This window comes from Ascaphus truei, chromosome 12, assembly GCF_040206685.1.
Source record: "Ascaphus truei isolate aAscTru1 chromosome 12, aAscTru1.hap1, whole genome shotgun sequence".
NCBI lineage: Eukaryota > Metazoa > Chordata > Amphibia > Anura > Ascaphidae > Ascaphus > Ascaphus truei.
The window spans coordinates 24,686,828-24,698,716 of NC_134494.1; the positions used below are offsets into that span (position 1 = coordinate 24,686,828).

General features: G+C 43.0%; 1 protein-coding gene across 1 annotated transcript in view; it reads right to left on the reverse strand.

Moving 5' to 3' along the window:
* Window positions 1-11,560, reverse strand: part of STK33 (serine/threonine kinase 33) — a 79,085-nt gene extending 67,525 nt beyond the window's left edge. Inside the window, exon 1 of the mRNA XM_075567040.1 lies at window positions 11,336-11,560. The gene's annotated coding sequence lies outside the window, so the exon portion shown is untranslated. The remainder of the gene's footprint in view (window positions 1-11,335) is intronic.
* Between the last annotated feature and the right edge of the window lie 329 nt (window positions 11,561-11,889).

Genomic DNA, 11,889 nt, shown 5'->3' on the forward strand with positions numbered 1-11,889 from the left:
GCAGAATACCAACGGTTTAGTCCATTCATCAATATGGACACAGGCATTCATACAGCCACACCGCATCTTGGTATCTGTCAACAGCTATAGCCGAGTCATTTCATCTTGATCGGCCCGACGATAGGATCCCCTATAACATCACTTTTGCCTATACCAGGGGTCTCCAGACCTGTCCTCAAGAGCCGCACACAGGCCGGCTTTTATGGATATCCCTGTTTCAGCGCAGGTGGCTCAATCAGTGGCCCAGTCAAGCACTGAGGCACTGATTGAGCCACCTGTGCCGAAACAGCGATATCCATAAAAGCTGGCCTGTGTGCGGCTCTTGAGGACAGGTTTGGAGACCCCTGGCCTATACCACTACATTTTCTGTACCTTACTTCTGTGTAATTGATTACACTGGTGCAGTTAAGTTGCTATGTTAGTTAGAGTATCCACTTGTTCTAGCTCTAACATAGTTTATACTACATTATTGGTTACCAATACTGGAGGGTTAATTCCCCCTCCCCCCTTTTACTGGGTGTCACATAGCCCTAGGGGCCAAACCATACTACATAGGCTGCTGCATGTTTCATTCAGTCTAAACCCACACATCACTGTTGAAGTAACACCTCTTTATTAGGTCAGCTGTACTGTATACCAGCCCCTTTTTCGAAACAATGATCCAATACCACTCAATTGTTTTGTTCATTATCAATCCAGAGTGCGCACAGCATTCAACATACGATTGTTATGTGTGTGTCCTTTAATTGGATTTTAATCCCCATTCTTTTAAACTATGATGAATAAAGAAATAAACCATTATTTTTAATACTACTCACAAACCATTCAGCTTAGGGAATTGAGTGCTATATTGGGTTTCTAGCTCTTTTTTGGATTCCATGATCCGATGACCTACAAACTTTAGCCTGTTTAAACTTTTAGATTTAAAGGAGCCGACATATTCCACAGTGCAGCGAAATGCTGAAAAACAGTAAAAAGACACTAGTATAGAGTAGCAAAAGATCAGTGTTAACGTATACTCGTATAGATGGACCCGCTGGTATTCTTGTTCATAAATGCCCAATTGCACATGTTTACAATGTAATGCGATGAGGGTAATTTGCTAAACTGGAATAGTGCCAATCAATGCACTGAAGTCAATGGGCGTTTCCATGCGATAGTACCCCGATCGGCAGTATGCAGTTTAATAAACAGCCCGACTTCAAAAAAGTTTGATTTAAAACAATGAAAGATAGACTGCTACATTCTTATGGGTGTGTATCTCATTAAAAAATAATAATCATTCAAGTGTACTACCGTTAAGGAAGAAGTCACACTTTACTGGATATATCCGTTAATGTTTCATAGCTTTGAGATGTCACCAAAGCACGTGGCTCTCTCATTTTCCTACTTTGCCCACCACAGGTGTAACATTAAATTGATGCGTGACATGCACACAGTATATACAACGACCGCAAATACTGAATGTAGCGAAGGAAGAAAAGGAAAAGCGCCTACGACTAGAGAGATGAAACAAAGATTTGCAGAAGGCGATTACACAGCAAAGAACAAAAATCCCTGTGCGACTTCACATGTACGGAGAAAGCCTTTTCATGGGGGTTGCAATGAACGGTAGGAATCCAAAACACTGGTCAAAGAACTAGGCAACAAGCATACATATAGCAACAAAAATATTTTATCAATATTATCAAAGGTAACGTGATCATAGTTTTTCAAGTCCACGCTGGGCCAGATGTAAAAGAAAAAAATAAATAAAAGCAATACAGGTTTTTCAACTCTAGCTATAGACAGGTGGTTAATGAACCACATCAACTAAAATGGACCAGAACACGCAATGTATTGCTTTATAGAAGCAAAAGAATGGTTGGCCTCCAATCCACAGATACAAGTTTCAATGGTACAGTGCGTGCCCTCAGTAATCAAAGTTGTATTTTGAATTTTTGGCATTTCCAAATTACTTATTTTACTTTTGCTGGTTGCTTACATCAGCGGTGCGCAAAGTGTGGCACGCCCCCCTCCCGACTCGCTGCTGGGTTTACAGAGGCCTCCCGCACGCTTCCCGAATACATTTAAATTAATGCCGGGGGAGCAGAAGGGCCTCTGTAAACCTTACTTACCTTGATTCAAACGCTCCTGTTGACGCATCGCCATGGCAACGCGGCGTCAAATGATGTCGCAGGGTCATGTGACCTCACGTTGCCATGACAACATCACGCCTCAATCAAGGTAAGACGGGGGGGGGGGGGGAGGAAGAGGAAGAATTGCGCCCCCCTGGCTTACATTATTTTCATTTCATTCTGCCGGATGTAAAACATTTGAGTCTAGATGAGGATGCAAAGGCACATCCCTGGATACACAAAAGTAATGTAGCTTTAAACATCAAGTACTCCAAAATGACTGGACTGCTGCTTCAAACTAAATTGCCAATACATGTACACTTTTACAGTGGAAACCAGGCCATGAAGGCCCGTTTCTGAAGGCTAGGCTTTGTGATGTATCAACAGAAACAGATAAAGCCTTTTTAAAACCCACATTATGCACAACGTAAGTGTTCAAGTAATCTTAACAATATATGAAATGACATGAACCCACATGTTCTAAACCGCAGACCTGCGATTCTCTAGCTGCTACACCACAGGGTTGGTGTGATGAATCGGACTCTATAAACAAACTTAACTGCACAGTGCGCTCCATCATGGTTTGCAATGTACAGTAAATGTTACGGTTCCCATTGGCCAGTTCGAATTTCCCGATCACCAGCTACCTGAGCCCCTCGTTACGCCCTCTCCTCTGACGAGTGCAATCAACCGAGCCTTCCGCTTGAGTGGTCCGTGCGCTGGTTGGTCAGCTGTTCCATGTTAGATATAGACCTCGGTGCCCTTTGTAGGGGGACTGCCCGATCATAGAACCAGACCATCTTGATTATTCCTAGGCTTGGTCCGGCGAAGCAGTGACGGGCTTTTCAAAGGGGCTTTGCTCGCAATAGCAGAGCACTGGGCATTGATAAGGCTATCCAAGCTTAGGACAAGTGCTAGGAACGCGGCCAAGGTCTGATACGAACGAGGACCCGGTCAGCAGGGTAAGCCAGGTAGCTATCCCATGGATAGTACCGTGGTGTTCCTGGATGTGGAGCGGACAGGGTAAGCCTTCCTGAAGCAGGCGCCCTGCACCTAGTGAGGCTAGAGACTCCCCCCAGACCCAGTTAAGCGTGTATTCCCTGTATTTTGTGTTCTATTGTATGCCTGCTGGTTTTACCAGAATAAACCCCATCTTATTCCACTATTGTGTCCTGCCTAGTGAATTGGTCCCGGAAGGTAAAAGGTGTTAAAAGTACTGGTCTCCCGTGACACCCATCACACTGTGAAATTAGGCTACTCTGCGTGGCTGAAGAAGTACCAAAATAATTAAAAAAAAAAAAAAAAGTGGTGTACCAGGCCACCTCTGGATACCTAGAGATATTCAGTCATTTCAATATTACCCATAAGCCTCCCTCAACAGCCCCCCCCCCCCTCCTCCTCTTCTCTCTCTGCCAATACCTCCTCCACCCCTTCCCCAAGCCCTACATGTTAAGCAGGGTTCCAGACCCTAGTCGGTGGCAGGGTGGGGGGCTTCACCTGGGCAGAAGATGAGCACGACAAAGGGATGTCCCGAAACATTGTGCCACTGCATCATCACTCTGCGTTAATAAGCCCTCCATATTAATGCCAAGTTGGCTGTGGATGTGTTCATTTGAGTGGTGCAGCAGCCGAGGTTTCCTCGACAGGCCTAACTTCCGGCTTCGGATCGCTAGGGTGGACCCCCACCACTGCCGATGTCCCTGTATGATTTGCCCGGCATATATTGCCACTTGCCCCATACAAAAATAAAAACTATCCGCAAGGCAGGGCTACTCAATATGGAAAACAGGATATACTGTATATCCAGTGGACAGCGATATTTTTTTTTTTTGCAGTTAGGCTTTAAGACTACATTTAAAAATGCCTAAATTAATTAAACAAGATGTGACATGTTTGAATGTCTCCACATTATTACAAATCCATGTTGTCAACTTTAAATGTGGAATTTATTTTCATATTGGTATGCAGGTCTAACTCACAAGTGTCTAGATAAGCCAAGGAGCAGTCCAACATGTGCAAAAAGGTCTTCTGATAATTGGACAGATTTGATTAAGAAGACATGCCAGCTGGGAGAAAAATCAAAACCACACATTGTTCTTACAAATTCATGATGAATATTGTTTACAATATTGCCACACCAAGGGCACTTTGTTCTAGGTCAGCGGTGCGCAAACTGGGGGGCGTGGGATTTTCTAAAGGGGGAGCGCGCGGTTGCAGGGCCCTGGCGCTTCTCCCTCAGGCATGTAAATTAAATGCCGGGGGAGGTGCGAGGCCTCTGCAACTTCACTTACCTGCTCTCCCGGACGCGTCGCCATGATAACGCGGCGTGATTTCAAATGGCAACGCATCACATGACGCCGTGACGTCATATGACGCGTGGAGCCAGAGAGCAGGTAAGGAGGGGCGGGGCGTAGGCAAAGGGGAACGCGAACTTAAAAGTTTGCGCACCTCTGTTCTAGATAAACGCACACAAGTGAACACGTTTTAAACATGTTAGGTGCTACTTTGTATAAATCCCCATAACATGTCGTCATTTTCATTCTGGCTCTGTGGTATTTATACAGAAAGGAGGACATATCGTCGTTGTAGGGGGTGAAAGTAATTAACTACATTCATTGAGTAGCGGAAAAGGCAATTAAATGTTCTTTTTGACAGGAACAATTCTGTATTTAAAAAGGAAGGTATTTTGATATGACAAGTTCTGAAGAGGAGGTGTCTTTAATGAGTTTCTCAATAGAAATAAAGAAATGCCAAGTCAGTAAGTGCATTTGGTACGTTTTTGCCAAAAATGCAATTAATGAGTTTTAGCTCTACAAAACGACGATATGCAAATCTACTTCGGCCCAGATCTGCAAAAAGGGTGCCAATCTTTAGCATGACTATCTTAAGGAGTAAAACCTTCATAAAAATGTGCTTTGTATGTCTGAAGGGCGTTATCTGACTTAATACATGATACATGGTTCGGTTATAAGTGATGACTGTAATACCATCTAGAATAGCCATACCATGAAAACACGTTTTCTTAACCTAAGAAAGAAAAGGCTGTGCTGCAAATACAATTTTTGGTTACATAGCAACTTAATTGTGCGACAACAGTATAAACAGACTTTTTAGGGTTTATGCCAGGTTCAACTTGGCAGACAATGTTGGCATACAAAAACAGTGTCTTATACAGGGGTGCGCAAACGTTTTAGTCTGCGCCCCCCTGCCTGCTCTCATTTTGTCCCGGTGTCTTCTGAACGTTGCCATGGCAAACTGGCATCACGTGACCAACTGTCGCCAGAGATCAGGTAAGTGAGTAATTCAGCGAGCTGCGATTAGCGTCGGATCGGCACTATTGCAAGGAAAGCTCCATTGGCATAAACAGGGCCTACTGCTGCATCGGCGAGACATAGCAGGTTACCGAATAAGACTCCATGTTATCTCAGGAATGTAATACCTCAAAACAAGCCACTCAAAATCCAAGGGACATTTACATGCGAGGCTCCGAATACGGTATACAGATGATTCCTGCCAATCTAGACTCCAGTTCCTCTGTAGTGTCATTACAAGTATAGTAGTCACTTCTTCTCCTGACACAGATCTACCAACAAAATGTACCTCAGTTGCAAATCCTCTCCCAACTCCCGCCATAAACCGTCACACTACAAACTGCATATAATACCCAACTTGATGTACAGCTGCTATCCCTGTGAGGTTTGAAAGCTTGAACACTGTAAACCATCATCAGTCCAATGAAAGGTATTATACTACATATTACCTGCCCTCCACCACACACAAAATAAAAAAGGGACCAATACAGCTAAAATAATTTGTTTTTAATGGAAAATGGCATTTAATTGACAATTCAGCCATTGAAAGAGAAAAAGAAAAAAAAAAGAAAAGAAAGGGTCAAACTTTTCTTAGAAGATTCCATTGACATTTACATCCATCTAGAAAACAGAAACAAAGAAGACCTGGTGTACATCCGAATATACAATAGGGGGGGGGGGGGGGAGGAGATAAACTGAATGCTACATCGTAATGTTTTCCATTCATCCTTGGTAACCCATGTACTGTAACTGGGTGAAACATTAATATGACCCCCTCCCCCAATATCCATTACCTGTTCTGAGAGAAACCTCCTATTCCCTTTTAATTAAGCAGACCATTTTAAATAGATTCTCATAGTACTGTTTTGTTTGTCCATAAATGAATGCAGTATGTCCAGTAAATCCTGTGTTTCACATAGAGCCAAAAACAATCCAGGTACAAGTTGATAAACAGTATCGCTATGTACTTTAGCTGTCAGACTTGGCGTAATTAACATTCCCCAACACTTCGTAGATCAACACATGAAAATCCAGACAGACAATTCTAGCCAAAGATTAATTAACCAAGCGGTTCTCTGAAAAGAAGCCAAATAAAATACCTAAAAGCAAGTCAAACGAATCACATGTAACCCGAGGTGGAAGCTCACAATTATTTATTTATAAAATATTTTACCAGGAAGTAATACATTGAGAGTTACCTCTCGGTTTCAAGTATGTCCTGGGCACAGAGTAAAACAAATAATACATGGTTACAAGTACAGTTACATAAATGAACAAGGTATACATTATATACAAGACATTGCGTGCACAGTTAAAGAAAATATATATTATGAGCGTATGAAACAGTTACAGACCAGGTTAAAATGTGAGACAGCCTTAGATTTGAAAGAACTTAAACTGGTGGTGGATGTGAGAGTCTCTGGTAGGTTGTTCCAGTTATGGGGTGCACGGAAGGAGAAGGAGGAACGTCCGGATACTTTGTTGAGCCTTGGGACCATGAATAGTCTTTTGGAGTCTGATCTCAGGTGATAAGTGCTGCAAGTGGTAGGGGTGAGGAGCTTGTTCAGGTAGCTAGGTAGCTTGCCCATAAAGAATTTAAAGGCAAGACAGGAAAGGTGAACTTTGCGCCTAGACTCTAGTGTTGACCAATCTAGTTCTTTGAGCATTTCGCAGTGATGTGTGTTGTAGTTGCATTGGAGAACAAAACGACAAATTGAATTGTAGAGGGTGTCAAGTTTGCTAAGGTGGGTTTGAGGAGCCGAGCCATATACTATGTCTCCATAGCCAATAATTGGCATTAGCATCTGCTGTGCGATACGCTTTCTGACCAGCAGACTTAGGGAGGATTTGTTCCTGTAAAGTACCCTTAGTTTGGCATAGGTCTTGGTTGTCAGGGTATCAATGTGCATCCCGAATGTTAAGTGGGAGTCAAACCATAAGCCCAGGTATTTAAAACTAGTGACAGGTGTTAGCGTTGGTTCTAATCAGGAGCTCAGTCACTGGAAGCTTTACAAATTTAGTCTTGGTCCCAAATACCATTGTTACAGTCTTGTCAGTGTTTAAAAACAGTTTGTTTTGGGAAATCCAGTTTTCGAGCCTCAAAAAGTCAGACTGAATATGTGTTGAAGGTCAGAGAGGCTATGGCTGTGTGCATATAGGATTGTGTCATCTGCATACATGTGTATTGAGGCTTCCTTACAAGCTGTGGGAAGATCATTAATGAACACTGAGAAGAGTAGGGGCCCCAGAACAGAACCTTGCGGGACACCACAGGTGATATCCAGGGGGTTGGAGTTAGAGCCTGAGATGGACACATGTTGGGATCTTCCTGATAGGTAGGACTGAAACCAGTTTAAAGCATGTTTCCCTATTCCAGAGCTCTGGAGTTTGTTAATAACCTGGCCTATTAGAACAGCCATCTTGTACAGAACGCACGACTACAAGAATTAGACTTATATTAACCAACAAGCCAGAAATCACCAGTTGTTTGATAATGTTTAGCATTCTGCCATTCACCAACCTGATCCTGTTTATTGCTTCTGTAATTTAAGATACAATCTCTTTATCATCATCTTCTCCCAAATTCCGCTCTTTCTGCATCTTGCATGTGCTTTGTAAATTCTGGAAATAATCCCACTGTCCCATTCACTTTGCTCTACTTAAAATAAAGCTACATATTAAAATGTACCTTTAACCACATTAGTGTGAAAAGGTAATTTACAACCAATTTGAATAGGATTTTTAGCTTATCTTGTAGGACTTTTTGAATGAATGCGCACTTATACATCATTTTTGCCTTCCCACTGCAATAACACAGGAAAGGTTTGTACTGTAGGGGGATTTGAAGATATGTAAATGCTTAACGCTTAAACAGCATGGTGTAATGGACACATCATTAAAACTATTCAACTTTACCCTACTTCGATGTATATGATTAAGGTGCATAGTTAGTGAGATTATTGTTAAAATTCCTGATTCTGCAGGCATCCTAAAATGACTCTAAAATCCAGGTAAGAATGATCTCATGCAAGACAGTAAATGGGAAGGTAAAAGAGATATTAAGAGAGTTAGAAATGTGGAATAAAAGCTGTAAATCAAGATCAGCCAACACCAAGCAGCACACTAGTTAGATGCATTTATTAAGATATACCGTGGCCAATACTATATAATACTATACGATACATAAAGCTTGGCCCCCTGCAGACGCACTTACCAGAATGCCCTCCCACTGTCTCTGTACATTCTTCCTACCTACCAATTCGATTGTAAGCTCTTCGGGGCAGGGACTCCTCTTCCTAAATGTTACTTTTATGTCTGAAGCACTTATTCCCATGACCTGTTATTTATATGATTGTCGCGTATTACTACTGTGAAGCGCTATGTACATTAATTTCGCTATATAAATAAAAAGACATACATACAAGAGAGCAGTTTGCCTTTGTTTTTACTTTCCACTTGGGGCTCAAATGAAAATCTTACAGACTCACTTCAGTGATCACTTTGCATAGAAAATTGGGTTTTGGGGGTGTGTTTTTTTTTTTTTTTTAAATGCCCCATACGAAGCGGAGTAAATCTGTGAAACGCGTAGGGCGGAGTTACTTAATCCTTACGCAGGAGAAAGGACGTGCACTCATTCCCCATAAAGAGTGACTCAGAGCCAATTACAGCATACCCGGGAACCGGCCTATCTTCATCATTGGCGCTGGCGAGAACGCGAGCGTCCAGGATAGCTGAGGCTCCGACACAAGTAGAAGGGTAAAGGAGCAGAGTAAGCAGTCTAACTACCAGCGGAGGATCAACGCACCCCAGCGGGTCTGGAGGAGAAGTCATTAGGACTCCAGAGGTGGTCATTGGCGAAGAAAGGCAGCTCCCTGTGAAAAATATCATTCTATGCGCATTACCTACTTGCCTCTTAATTCAATCTGGATCCCCAAATCAGCATTGGACTAATTTGGATTGATTACAAAAGGACATTGCTTATGGCTGTATTTACTATATGATTGGTTTATTTGTTACACTTTGCAATCACGCAAAGTATAATAACAGACCAGGCGCCACACAGTAACACTTCTTTTTCCGCTATATAAATAAAGACATACAATATAGATCTCAGCACTAGGGAATTGAAATGAAGAATTAATGTAATAGCGACTTCAAATACTGTCACTATAATGCCACAGACTAAACTGAAGACAACCAACGGCCTAATAACTCTTAAGTTACACATCAGATAACCGATACTTGTCTAAAATGTATATGTTTACATTCATAGATTAAATGTATGTCACTTACTGATCAGCGTTAGCATTCTTGATAAGGATTAACGTTTATTTTCTATTCTATAATTAAAGGTAACTAAAACCTGTGTACATTAGAAGACTTTCCGCTATCACAGAAGGTCACTGATATCCAATACATGTCCTGCCCCATTAAATATGTTTACCGTACAAAGCAAATATCAAGAAAGCCACAGGGTGCACGTCACGTACAGAACATACAGTAATACGAGTCAGCGCGATAAGGATTGACGGCTGAGTCTGATTGTTGTGTGATATCAATCTCACATAGACAGTTTTCATGACCAGCATAAATTATAGAAATTCAAATCACAGAAAACCAGCAACCCAGTGGTCTTACGGAAAAATAATTAAATGTACCTTTTCAAAGGTTCATGCAGGGACCGAAACGTTGATTTTCTCTGTAACCACGCAATATATTTTGCTACAAAAGTTCACTGTTTTTTCTGTGATTGAATGTACTTCACCAATCGTATGCTTGGACTGATGTGCACCTGTGCCAGGATCAACGGAGTATTGCAGTGCTCCTTTCATCTTTGACATTTATGCAACACAATTCTATACAGATGTAGCAGACGTCATTACCCACACTTATGCGAAAGCGCGCAAGAAATATTGCAGTAAAATATATCTATATGCAATCTTATAAACAATATATGCGGTTGATTGAAAAGGTTTCATTTCACATAACCGGCTTCTTTTAACCAAGGGCTAAAATGAATTCCTAATAAAACTGTGCAGTGGTTAAAAATAGTTAGTCATAGGAAGGACATAAAACCTGATTTTTATTTGCTATTCCGATTCATGTACAAACAAACAACCACTGTTGGCTCTATGCCCTCCTGTTGATCTACAAAAATTGCATACGAATGAATGTGTATATTAAAAGAAAAAAAAAGTCCTGTACCTCCAGGACTGCGAGTACAGTTTTATTCATGTATTACATCCATGCGTGGTTATCATTCATTCAGAGCGCTGGTCTGGGTTTATTCCCTATACACGTCGAAAGTAGTCTTAACTCCTTAAGGCTGGGGCCATGGTACCGCAGACCATGCAGAGACGTACGCACGCCGAGCAAACAGACTGCCTTAAGGTGGTGTTTGCGTACATGCGGCGTGTGCGCAGGCGGAGAAGCGGCACGCGTTGCGCAAGAAATTCATTTAAACTGATTTCTTGGCGCGACAAGCCGGTCACGTGAGCGGTTCTCCCTCTCCGTGACGCCCCCAAGCACGCCCCCCACAGCTAGCCCACCATGGCCAGGTAAGCGCCTGCTCACTGACCAGCATCCGCACGGGCGAAGGCACCATGGCCCCAGCCTTAAGGAGTGAGAATACATTCAAACACATATCCTGTGCAGTGTACGTGTGTACATACAGATGTCATTATTTAAACATACATGGGTAGTAGCATAAATTAATCGTGTGTGTGTTATATATATATTATATATATTGCTGTGGTGCACAGCTGGCTCAGGGAGAGAGGATGTTGGGATCCCGCCTGGAAAGTTGCACCGAGCCCCCCATGCAGAGCAGGGCTGCGCACGGTTACCATAGCAACGTGACAACTCAGCCGGCCCGCTTCTCCCCGGCCTCCCACTCTCACCGCTTACCGTCGCTCTCCCAGGTGCTGCCAGCCCCCCGTGCCTGTCCTCCGTGACCCGCAGCGTGAGCTCTCCCAGTCCCCGCCTTCCGCCGCCGGTCTCAGGCACTACTTGGTGAAAAGTTTAGCACCGTGCAGAGAGAGAAACTGGCGAAGCTACGGGTGGCGCGATGGCTCAAGAGTCCTCCTCCTCCAAACCGCTCCGCCTGCTTCTTTAAACACGATATCTGCAGGGTGTCAGGGCGGGAGGGGCTTGGGTTTGGGTGTGGGCGGGGCTAAAGGAGACGGGGCGGGGCTTTGATGACATCTTTCACCTTCCACTCACCTTGGGGATGAGGACATTGGGGCCCAGAGTATGTACAGGTATCAAGGCAAAGGGGCAATTCTGTGACATCCAGGCAAAGGGAAAAAAAATATCTTATTAAAAATCAATAGGATTTTTTGTCGTTGATATCAGGTGCAGTTTATTTGTTCCCGAGAATTGCATCATTTTGACCCCCTATTGAGTGATGATATTAATCCGTTGAGCGCTCTTGAAAGCAGTCACGTGACAGCCACGACCAT